The 11463-nt window shown below is 47.1% G+C and overlaps 1 long non-coding RNA gene across 2 annotated transcripts; it reads left to right on the top strand.

Annotated features, from left to right (window-relative positions):
• The first annotated feature begins 550 nt into the window (after positions 1-550).
• LOC102016935 lies at positions 551-7905 on the top strand. 2 transcript variants are annotated; one of them, XR_264294.1, is made up of 4 exons: positions 551-811; positions 897-1070; positions 5926-6069; positions 7721-7905. It is a non-coding gene; the product is annotated as an uncharacterized LOC102016935 (long non-coding RNA). The 2 variants fall into 2 exon arrangements; XR_264293.1 differs by lacking the exon at positions 897-1070.
• The last annotated feature ends 3558 nt before the right edge of the window (positions 7906-11463 follow it).

Raw genomic sequence — 11463 nt, 5'->3', positions numbered from 1 at the left:
CGAGGATGGATATAGCCCAGAAAGTAAGTTCCCTGACGGCAGAAAAATGTCTCAGTTTTTCTCTCACAAAATTTATTTTTTAAGAATGTCCAAGATTGGGTTAAGGAAATAGCACTAAATAAATATCAATCAATTTCAAAGGGGTTCACTGCTCCAGGAAGAAGATGTTACTTCCAGTAAGATGCAGCGTGGACTCTGCTCTTCCCAGGGTCAAATATGTCAGTTATATCCAGACATTCACTGAAGCCTGGTTTTTGTTTTCTAATGAATTTAGTAGGTCAACTAAAGTCATTTTATTTTTAAAAAGCTCATATTTCAAAGTATCCAGTGTTCACTGCAAACTCCGTAGACTGAGGGAGAAGGAGAATACCTCAAATAGATAGTTTACTCGTGAAATATAAAACAGATGGTCTTCCGTGACTCCTGTTCGAAATTTCAAAGAGCTCCGGCGAGGAACCAGCTAGGTTATAATTTAACCACATGTGGATGAAAAGCAAACAATTGCCCTGAAAGAACAAGGTCTCCTGTGTTAGCCTCCTCTCACGCCTCAAGCCGTGTATCACCCACAGGCAGGGACTTCCCACATGGGCCTTGGAAAGAACTGCAGCAGCTGGAGAGGATGACAGCAACTGTACTCGGCTGCCCCTCTCCTGTTCACCCAAACCAAGAGGCAGAGCGGTGTTTTCTTTTCCATGTTTGATTGGGAGGCGGCCATGATATGGAGAAGGGGTACAGCACTTCAGAAAGATGAGCTCGCTTTTTTAAAAATTAAGCAGAAAACAGTTTCATGAGGACATCACATCGCAGGAAAGTGAGTACTTGTCTGGGGCTCGGCTCAAGCCCCCTGTCAGGGGTGGGAAATCCAAACGACCATCTGCCCTCCTCCTCCATCCCAGGTGCCTGGAACAAGGACACTCACCTGCCTGGGGGGACACCAGGGCCAGCACCCCAAGGACCCAGATGCGCAGTCATGCGTTCTCCTAATACAAAAATGCCCACAGAGGCTGGAGATGGAAACATTTCAGGAACAGCTAATTGTGAGAGTTGTATAGCATAGGAATGTCACTAAGGTAATGTCACTAAGTTGCTCACTCCAAATGGATATGATGACAAAAGTGATGTTTTGTTTGTTGGTACCGGGAACCAAACTCAGGACCTTGCACTTGCCAGGCAGGTGCTGTGTGGCTGAGCTATATCACCGGCCCTGATGTTTTGCTGGCTTTTTTTTAATTGAAGTAAATACAACCACCAGTAAACAATTCTTCTAAATAGGCCACAGTAAGAGGCTAGCCTCTTGGGAAAAACGGGAAAGTTTACCAAAACTGACAAAGTAAACCAGAAATGATTTGCCCTCCTTGGGAAAGGTGCACTCCCTTTGCGAAAACAGTGCATCTCTTGCTAACACATGAAAAAAAGCATGAAGTAGACACGAAACCAAGAGCAATAAAAATGAATAAACAAGACAGTTTTCTAATAAGGTTTTGCTCCCCTGAGAGCCATCAGAGCTGTCAGCATTTCTTGAGATGACAAATCTTTTTCCCCTTAATTAGCTCTTTTGCAGACAAACTGCCCCAAACAGATGGCTATAAAGCCAGCTGCATATAATTTTTTTGGAAAAAAAATAAAAGAAAGAAACAACAGCAGCAGTAACACTGGAGCCTATTAAATTGCTTTTGGATTTTATTTCCAGTTGAACTGATATTTTCTTCTCTAACCTCAAAACAGTTGCATAACCTCCTGTGGCAGAAAGAACTCGAGTCGATAAATGCACTTGTTCATAGCTAATGCCTACTGCCTTCCAATTATGAGCCCCTGTATGGCAAAAACCGTGGAGTCAATACTTTGCATTTTGCTTCCTAGCTTACACTTTTACCTGATTCCACTACAAAAGAATCAGAGCTCTTCTTCCTAAACATGCATCTCTAATATTTCTCTGCAATTTGTTGTCCAGCAGTTTACCAGTTTAGTTGTAAGAAGTTAGATGATTATTTCGAGGTCTATCATAAAAGTCAATGTGATAATGTATTTTCAGCCAGAAGGTTATAAAACAGAGATTCCTTTAAACAAGCGGATGCTTCAGAGAACCCTGTCTCCGCGTGATGGACAGGACCCCTGCGCCGGCTCACATGCAGCTTGGAGGGCAGATGCTCAGGAGTGGGGACCAGCACCCAAGCATCGACTCGTGGGACAGTCACACAGGGCCTGATGCATCAGTGACCTTATCGTCACTTCACATGCGACTCAAATGAGGTCACTGTGGCTCCAGCACAAGGTCGTGAGGCCAGGAAGCGCAGAGCATGTCTGGAGCTCTGTAGTCTGAGTCTGAGCCTCTGCCCTGGCCACCCGGCTCAGTGAAAGTCAGGCTTGGACACACTGTCACCAGCACAGTGACTGCCTCCACGTTCCACATGCTTCCAGGATTGAGTCAGGGTTCTTCAAATCCACTAGGGCTTTTACCTCCTAAAGGTATTTATTTTTATTATAAGGTATGTCATAGTATAATATAAATAATGAAATAGGCACTCTGTATAACATTATATACTATATATGTACATTGTATTACATTATAAAGTATTTATATTTTTATCTGAGCACAATGTATAGATTGTGTATTGATATAACTCATTATATTTATTTTCAGTTGTGCTCCAACATGATCAAAGGAAACCCTGATGTTCTTGCTACTTCAAAAGCACCAGCTAAGATATTTTTCCATTTGTTTATTTGCTGTGCTTCAGTCATAAAAGATCGGATTATTAGCATCATACCTCTCAAACCTTCTGTAATTTCACTTAGCTTTATTCTCTGTATGGGAAGGGAGCTCACTGCCCATGGCATAGGTAACATTATAATGTTTTCATGGGCTGGGCATGTAGCTCAGAGGCAAAGCCTCTAGCCAGGAAACATGTGACCTTGGGTTCCGTCCCCAGCACTGCAAAACCAAAGTCATCCTGACCTTTGGTTGCCTGAGTGGAGAGGGCGATTTAGCCCAAGGACAGCCCTTGAATTCCCCAGCCAGTTCCTCAGCCTCCCGGGTGTTTGGTTCACAGGACAACCACAGAGGGAGGAAGCCCCCGTCCAGGCTCAGCACCTCCCTTCTGAGCGCCTGGGCTCACTGCTGTATACACAGTCCCCTTGTGTACCAAGTGCTACAGTCAGTGAAGAGCAGCAGGGTGCGTGGGACTGTCCTGCTCCGCCACAAGCTCTCCTGAGCTCTGTCCTCCCTGTGGAGGTCGGGAAGCCGCAGCGCCATGAGCTCACCTCACTGGAGGCTGGTGTGGAAAGAAGCTCTCAGCTTCATTAAATCAAATACACAGGCTGCCCCGCGCTACTCCCTGCTACCTGCTCTGTACCCCTGAAGCTATAGATCGGCCTGTGGACTCCGAAAGCAAAGGCCCCAAGGTGAGCTTGCCCTGTTTTACCCAAGGGCGAGCTGGGCCAAACTCCCCTGCCCTAACTTGCCTGCCGGCCACGTCCATCCAGGTGCAAGCAGGGAGCTTGGGGCTGCAGTGAGGCCCCTCGCAGAGTTCTTCCCTGAAGGTGTGGGACCCCTGAGGCTAGTGGGGCTTCCCTTCCCAGGCCAGCCTTGCTCCCCAGAATTCCCATTGGTAGTCAAGGCTGAAGCACCGTGGAGGAAAAAGGTCCCTTCGCCAATCTCTGTGCCAGGTGCTCGGCTAGCCCCAGGGTCCTTACACAGAGCCATGGCTGGCTTAGACAACAGCCGCCCGTACCCCTCTGCCCACCAGGAATCCAACATGACACACTGGGTCCCGTAGATATGTGCAGCTGTTATGTGTCAATAGATAGCCTCAGAGTAAATGTTTGAGAGGATAGAAATGTTAACTGCCCTGATGTGATCCTGACATGCTGCTTACAGGCATGTATTCAATTATCACTCTGTGCGTCAGCATTTGTACAGTTAAAATAATAATAATAAATAAAATGCTGAAAGACAGAAACCTACAGAACAGTGCCTTCACCTCCACAAGAAGGTCCAAGTCAGCGCTGACGTACGAGTGTAGAAACTACACATCCCGTGTTTGTAATGTCCTGCTCACTGCCCAGCCCTGGCACATGGCCTTGGACTCCACGTCCATCTTCCTGCCTCGGCTTCCCTTCATGGTTCTCATCAACTGCCTCAAAGAGCTGGGGAAGGAACAGGCAGATAAAAGTGAAGGGGAACATTTAAAGCAATCTTAGATTACATGCTCTTTAGGGACTCGGAAGTAGATCACAGTCCCTGCATCACAAACCCTCGTTCATCTCTGTGGCGAGGCAGAGCCTGAGCAAGTTCGTGACTCCAGGACCGAAGCACGTCAGAATGGCAGCCCTCGCGTCAGTGGGAAAAGGACGAGCAGGTGGGGCTCTCCCGGAGAGGGTGCATCCCGGCCGGTCCCGGGCCAGGCTCCTGATGGTCCATGGCACTGGCTCTGACTCTCCGCAGCTCGATCCTCACTGTGTCTTTGCTCATCCACCCAGTGCTCCTCCTACCGTACACCTTTAACCAGGAAGACAAGGTGCCGGTAGATACTGGAACTCAATCCTGGAGAAGCATAGAGAATTGACTTAGAAATGGATTTTGACCGCATACTAAGAGCCAGCCAGGAACAGCAAAGGAGGAGGCAGAGATCCTGTGAAGTGAAGTGGGAATGAAAAGCCAGGGGTCTGCAGGTTCCACACCCTGAACCCCACCCCAGCCCATCCCCAGTCCTGGGCCAAAAGCTCAGAGGTCACCATCTTGCAATTCGTTTTGGGGGAGCCACTGGCCCTGCCTTTCCATTTTGCACCTAGCCTCCAAAATTATGTAGTAGGTCCTGAAGAGAAGGTGAAAGAAGGAAAAGCCAAAATATGGGGAGACACAGGGCCTGGGTCGTTTTCTTTACTAGGAGTTTCAGTAATACAGCTGGGTGGGCATCTGAAAGCCGTACCTTCCACAGCTGGCCTCCTGCTCCCTGAAACCACCCACTCTGGGCTCCAGGCCGCCCAGCCTGGATGGAGGCTGCACTGCAGTGGGTCAGCTGTGAGAAGCACTCAGACCTTAGGCCGGCCTAGGGCCTCCCACGCCACAGCACGCTGTGCTCATAGAGAGAGGCAGAGACGTGGAAATCGGGGTCCCAGAACATTCGGGCCTCCTCATCTCAAGGGCACCCCTGGTTCTCCTCCTAACATGCTCCCTCCCTGGGGTCCACTCACCCCCAGGATGCGCCCCACCCCCACCCCCCATCTAGAAAGGTCCTCAGCATCGTGCTCACCCCACTCCATACTTTCCCGGAGTGAGGGCTTCATCCTTTGAGGGATCCCAGAGATGCCCACAACACCGTGTGCACAGTGACGAGGGGGACAGCGCGTCTGCTGGGGCCTCTCCCCACCTGTCACCTTCTCTCTTCTGAACTTCAGCTTCTCTCTCTCTTCGGGAAGCTCTTGCCCAATTTTCTCCCACTTCCACAAAGGCACACATCTGTGGGCCACAAGCCTTGTCCCCGCCAGCTTCCTCAGGGCTTCTCTCCTCTCCAAACCCTGAAAACCTTTGGATTGGAAATGTGCTGCCTGCAGCTCCTTTTTCGTGGAATTCTCTTCCCCACAGACATCCCTTAGCTCTTTCCCCTGCTTCACTCAATCCCCGCACTGGAGACACTTTATCCAACCGTGCGTCTACAGCCGATATTCAAACTTGATTCAGACTCCAAAGTCAAAAAGGAGAGACCAAACCAAGGCAGTGGGCCATTCCTTTTCTGCCTTCCCCAGCTGTCTTTTTTTGTCTGTTAGATTGTTTTATTTTCCAGCAAATATCCTCCCCAGGCTGGGGGTGTGGGTCAGTGGCAGAGTGTTTGCCTAGCATGCACTGTGCCCTGGGTTTGAGCCCCAGCACTATAGATGATGATGTCGATGATGATGATGATCCGTCCTCCCCTTCCTCTTCCACAGCGCTGGGCCTGGGCACACGGGTCACGGCAGCTGCAGGAGCATGAGCGTGTGCAAGGCAAGAGGAAAAGCAAAAGCTTCCTGTGCCATCGCACGACTGGGCTCAGAAAGTGGCAAGAGCGTTGGGATAAGTGTGCTCCAGACAAGGTGAGTACTTTGTGGAGAATAAATGTCAATGTGTCTTTTCTGTAATAAATTTTTTAAATTTACACATTCACTGCATGTTTAGATCAGACCTTGTATATCCATGAGGCCTCTTTTAAGAGGATGAGAAAGAGAAAATGCAAAGATCTTGGAAGGACCACAGAATAGACTAAGTCAGCTCTAACAAAGCTGTGTTTTTGGACAAAGCTTCCAAACCTGCTTTCTAAAACTTACAGTGGCTCACTGGTTCCTGAATGCCCGCCTGAAGCTGGCATTCACCGTGCTTCCTTAGGGAGAAGGCCCCGTGAGGGAGCCACAGCTGCCCTTTGCCCCTCCCCTTCCTCACTCCAGCCTGGCGAGGGGTGGTGCATTCTTTCTGTGGGTGCATTAGCGAGCAGAGCCTGGTCCAGTCCACGTACCGTGTGACCCAGCCCACTCCCTAGCAGGCTAGGAGGGGCTTTCCTGTCAGGAACTTACCCAGGGGCTAGGAGAATGGGTCCAAAGTTAAGGGTATGGAAATAAGCATGCTTGCTCACTTATAGACTTCATTGCATTTTACCCCCACAAAAATATGCACTACAGTATTCATGATGCTTGAAACCTATCTTCTTTCTCAACTAATTCCTAGTTCAGATGGGAGAGAAAAGGATTTTCATTACTGATCCTTAAAACTTCATGCTAAAATAATTTTCATAGCATGGAGTAGTATAAACCTTGTGTAACGAAGAGAAGAAATTACTGGGCTTAGATTTGAGAACCGTCTGGGGTCAGCTCCTGGGACTAGAGTGCGGGGTCTCCCTCTTAAAGACACTCTGGAACCTTGTGGCTTCATGTAGGATGTAAAAGACGTGAAACAGGCTAAGCTCTAGGAAATGTGAAATCAACTCAACCAGTGGCAGATTTGTCCCCTAGTGTTAGAACAATGATTCACGTTAGCATAAATAATGGTTTGGACCTTGAAGAGAACTGGTGATGATTCTTGAATATTAATGAGGCTGAACTCGTGCTAGAGATAAAAAAAGAAACCGCTGCCGTTCAGCCCGGCTCAGTGCATCCTGACCATGGCCTCTTGCTGCGAGCACTAATCACAGCAGTGCACTGTGGGGCTCCGGAGATGGCGCATGAAAGCAGTTGACAGCTGAAGTGGCCAGGACCTTAATTAATGGATTGCTGGTTGTTATGACCGATTTTCCAGGCTTGCACCGCACCTCCCACCTCTCCCTGTGTGTGGCAGCCCCAGCAAGGGGAGGGCTTGGGAAAGGCAGAGGGTCTCCAACACAAGAGTGCCTCCCGACGACACTCTGCTGGGGTACCCCAGACTGACTCTGCAGAGAGGGGTTCACACTACAGGGTCTCAACCTTCACACCCTCTGGGAACCGTTAGTCTCCCCAGGTATCATATAGGTAAGAAAAAGATTAATAAAGCTTTACTAAGTAGTGCTAGGTTGTCTCCCCACTTGTCATAATTGTCATAGATAAATATCAAGTCCCTGATCTATGCAAAAAAATTAATTATCAAATTACTGTAATTCTAGCAGCCATGAAATCACATTCTCATAAATCCCATTCTTCATTAAAGTAAATGTGCTTTAGTTTATGGAAAACATCATTAAACCATTCAAAACCCCCTTCACTATTGTCTCTGCCCCTGCAGGTCTGTGGGCCAATAAGTATCCACTGATGTAAGAATTCCTGCAACTAAGATCCAGAAGTTCTGCAACAGAGTTGGGAAACCAATTGAGAATCCATCATGTGGGCTAAGCCTCTGGCTTCAGGACAAGACACTACCACAATGTGATGTTTCCAGGAGAGGCAAACAAAATAAATCTTACTCACTAAGCTACATGCATAAGAGTTCCTTAATCCACCCAACGGTCACCTTGGAAAATGACAAGCAGATAGCAAAGAAATAGACCAGAAAGATGAGGGTTAGTGGAAACCAAACTACAGAAACTGCTCAAAGAGTAAACTTGAGTGGGATTCCACAGTGAACCCTCTGGGTGTGCAGGGATTAGCAGGGTGACCCCACCAACCTGGGAAAGGGTGTTAGAAGCAAAAGCAGCTCCAACCTTCCTTGAAGCTCTAGTGGGGATGCCACAAATCACATCATTCAGTGAGTTAATTCCCTCACAATCCCATAGTATAAATCAGTTGATCATAAATAATCAAACATGTGCCCAGTGGATTTGATAACAAGCAGCTCTGGCAGATGAAAAAGATAAAGAATGAGGAATTCTTTACTTATAGGGGGGAAAGATGAGGAGGCGGTGATGCTTTCCTGCCTTTATACTATGTTACTGAAAACCTAAATTCTGAAAAGGAGGGAGGAGAAACAGAGGGAGACAGGAGGAAAGAAAAGAGAGAGGTGAGATTCTGTTATTTGGGGTATAAACCAAACTAAGTGTAAGACTATATCTGTAGGCCTATTTTTAGGACTATCTCTGAAGGACATAATCATAAATCTTAACAAAGCCTTTAAATCTCTTAAATAGCTAATATTAAGGGATTAGTTAGTAAATGTTTACTGTGAAGCTGGTGAGAATTTTTATTACAAAGAATGTATAATGATAGGTGGAATTTTATGAAATCCAAAAAGACAGAATTAGGAACATTATTTTAGCTGTGGAAATAATATGGATTTTGATGTAAAATATATTAGTAATGATAAAATTATCAGTGCTTCTTATCTCTCTCCATGTGGTTTTCACTATTTTTCCAAATATTTTCAGTGAACAAACACTACTCTCACTATTATATATATGGGAGAATCTTAAGCTGGTCACCAAGATTTCCTACCCTCTTACCTAGGACTGCGAATGCAATCAGTAGCATGCCTATGGTTTTGTCATGTATGCAGCAAGGAATATTCTGTGGATGTAACTGAGATTACTAATGAATTGACTTTGAATTAGTTGGGAGAAACTTTTTACGGGGGGGATCTGATCTAATCACACAAGCCCTAACAAAACAATTGGACTGGGATGGTGGCAGAAAGGGACATCAGACAATATAGGAGGAGAAGGTTTGGCTTTGAAGATAGAAGTGTGCTAGCCAAGTCTGTGCTTTTCTGTACTGTGTTCTGATGCTTTCACATCTGAGGTGGGTGGCCCCAGAGAGTCTACTCTTCTTAGGGCTGACTAGTTTCTAATAAAGCAAACAGCCTGCCTAGACCAGGACTTATAAACCACGCAACCCAGAAATCATAGCCCAAGCACCCTGCATCTATGCTATTCATCCCAGAGTCAGTAGCGGATACCAAGTGTAGCCTCCACACCCAGAGCCTCCTGGAATTATTCAAAGCAGCTAATCTGAAGCTTGTTGCCTCACCTGTTCCTTCCCATGGAAATCACAGTAAAGGCCCCTGCCCACACTCCCTCGTCCCTCTGCTGCTGAGCAGCCGTGTGCTTCTATGTGTGGCCCTGTGCTCTGCCCTGTGCTGTAGCCAGTGCCCTGCACTGGTACGCTGAGAGCCAAACCCCTTCTTCCTGTCAATCAGCTACCGAATGACTGGCATCACCTAATCTCAAATTTCTACTAGGACAATATTGTATTAATCACTTTCCACCTCTGGCCCCCAAAGACTTATGTCCATCTCATTATACAAAATGTACCTAGTCCATTTCTACGAACTGCCAACGTACTAACAGTCCCAGCATTGCTGAAGAGTCCAAGTCTAAAGTCACCTGTGAGATTCAAGGTGAACTCTTAACTCTCAAGTCCCTGTGAAAATCAAAAGGAAAGTTAAATACTTTTAACGTACAATAGCACAATGTAAACATTCCCATTCTAAAGGAAAAGAATAGGGGGATAAAAAAGAATTGGACTAGAGCAACACCAAAACCCAACCAGGTGAGCATTACATTCTACAGTTTTATGTCTGGTATCTGGGGCAGGAGGTAGATGTGGACTCCTAGAGCTTTGACACCCTCACTCCTACGGCCTTGCCAGTATATCCCGCATGGCCTCTCTCAAGCTCCACTTAATGTCTGTGGCTTTCCCTGGCAGATGTTCCAGTTTGGGGCATCTTTAATTTCTGGGGTGTTTACTGTACTTTTGTTTTTGCTCTCACAGTTTTATGCACCATCCACTCAGGGCTAACTGGTCTCCCTCCCAAGATTTCATTTGAAATATGGTGGAAGCTTCCATGACCCTGTAAGTACTGTATTTTTTGCATGACCACAAACTTAGTGCCATGTGGTTGATGCCAAGGTCTGCTGCCAGCTGAGCAGTAGCCTGGTCCCCTTTTACAATGGTTGCAGAGGCTTTGGAGTACCTGGATAGTTACTTGAACTTGGGAATCACTTTCTTAGACAGCCCTGAATAAGTACGGTGCCCTAAGACTCTCTTCCCAAAGCAAAGTCTTTTAAAGGAGTTTATGCTTTTACATCTTTGAGCCTGTGAAGGATACGGTCTGGTCAATACCTGATACCTTCATTATTGAGCCTTCTTTCTTATTGTCTTGGTACAAAGTACTTCAGTGTTTTAATGCTAATCTTCTAACAACCATGCTCTCCTTGGCCCCAATTCACACGCACTTCCTTTTAGGGGAAACTGTAAACTTTTCAAATCACTTACCTCTGTTTCCCCCCAGATAGCCACTGTAGATCTGGCTAAAAAGTCAGCAGTACCCATACCACAGGGCTGATTAGGCTGCCTTGAAATCTCTTCCAGTACATGAATTATTCCACCACCTTTAAATTTAACCTCACACAAAGCCTTAGGACATAGATGAAATGTAAACAAATTCTTTACCAGAATGAAGCATGCATGCCTTCTCTTCCAGTTTCATTATACTCCTCACTTCCATCTGAACCTTCATGAGCCTGTGGGTGGCTCTTGGTTGCTGCAGAGTTCTGTTCTGCCTTGACTGCTGTGGGGCCACCACTGTGCAGGTGGCCTGGCAGCCTGGCAAGGTGTACCCATGGCACCAGCCTGTTGCCAGAACAGAGCTAAAGGATTAGAGCTGCAGAAACTCCACCCTCCAGGGACCTGTGCCCACTTCCAAGAGCCTGCGAGGCCCGGTGGGCCCGGGGAAACCAAACTTCTGTAGCCTTGGATCCACAGGCAGAGACAAGAGGACATGGAGCGGCAGGGGAGATGCAGTCTCGCAGCCACTCTGCACAGTCTGTGCTGCTTTCTTCAGCACTTTCTCTTTGCTGGGAAGCATGGGTTGGACACCATGTAATGAGAGAACACCCACAAGCAGAGATCAGGTCCAAGAAATGCATGAAATCCACGAAGGGTCCCTCGACCTCTCAGGTCACAGTGATGACGATCACGGTCTCCCACACGCACACGGTGGCCTCACTGTCTGCCCCTGGGGCTTGTCACTTGGGACCAGCCTTCAGGTAACAAGCTTGGGCGGCTGCAGTATCTCAGACTCTCCAAGTCTAAGGA

This window comes from Chinchilla lanigera, unplaced genomic scaffold, assembly GCF_000276665.1.
Source record: "Chinchilla lanigera isolate Chin_1 unplaced genomic scaffold, ChiLan1.0 scaffold00103, whole genome shotgun sequence".
NCBI lineage: Eukaryota > Metazoa > Chordata > Mammalia > Rodentia > Chinchillidae > Chinchilla > Chinchilla lanigera.
This window is presented reverse-complemented; position numbering and strand designations above follow the sequence as displayed.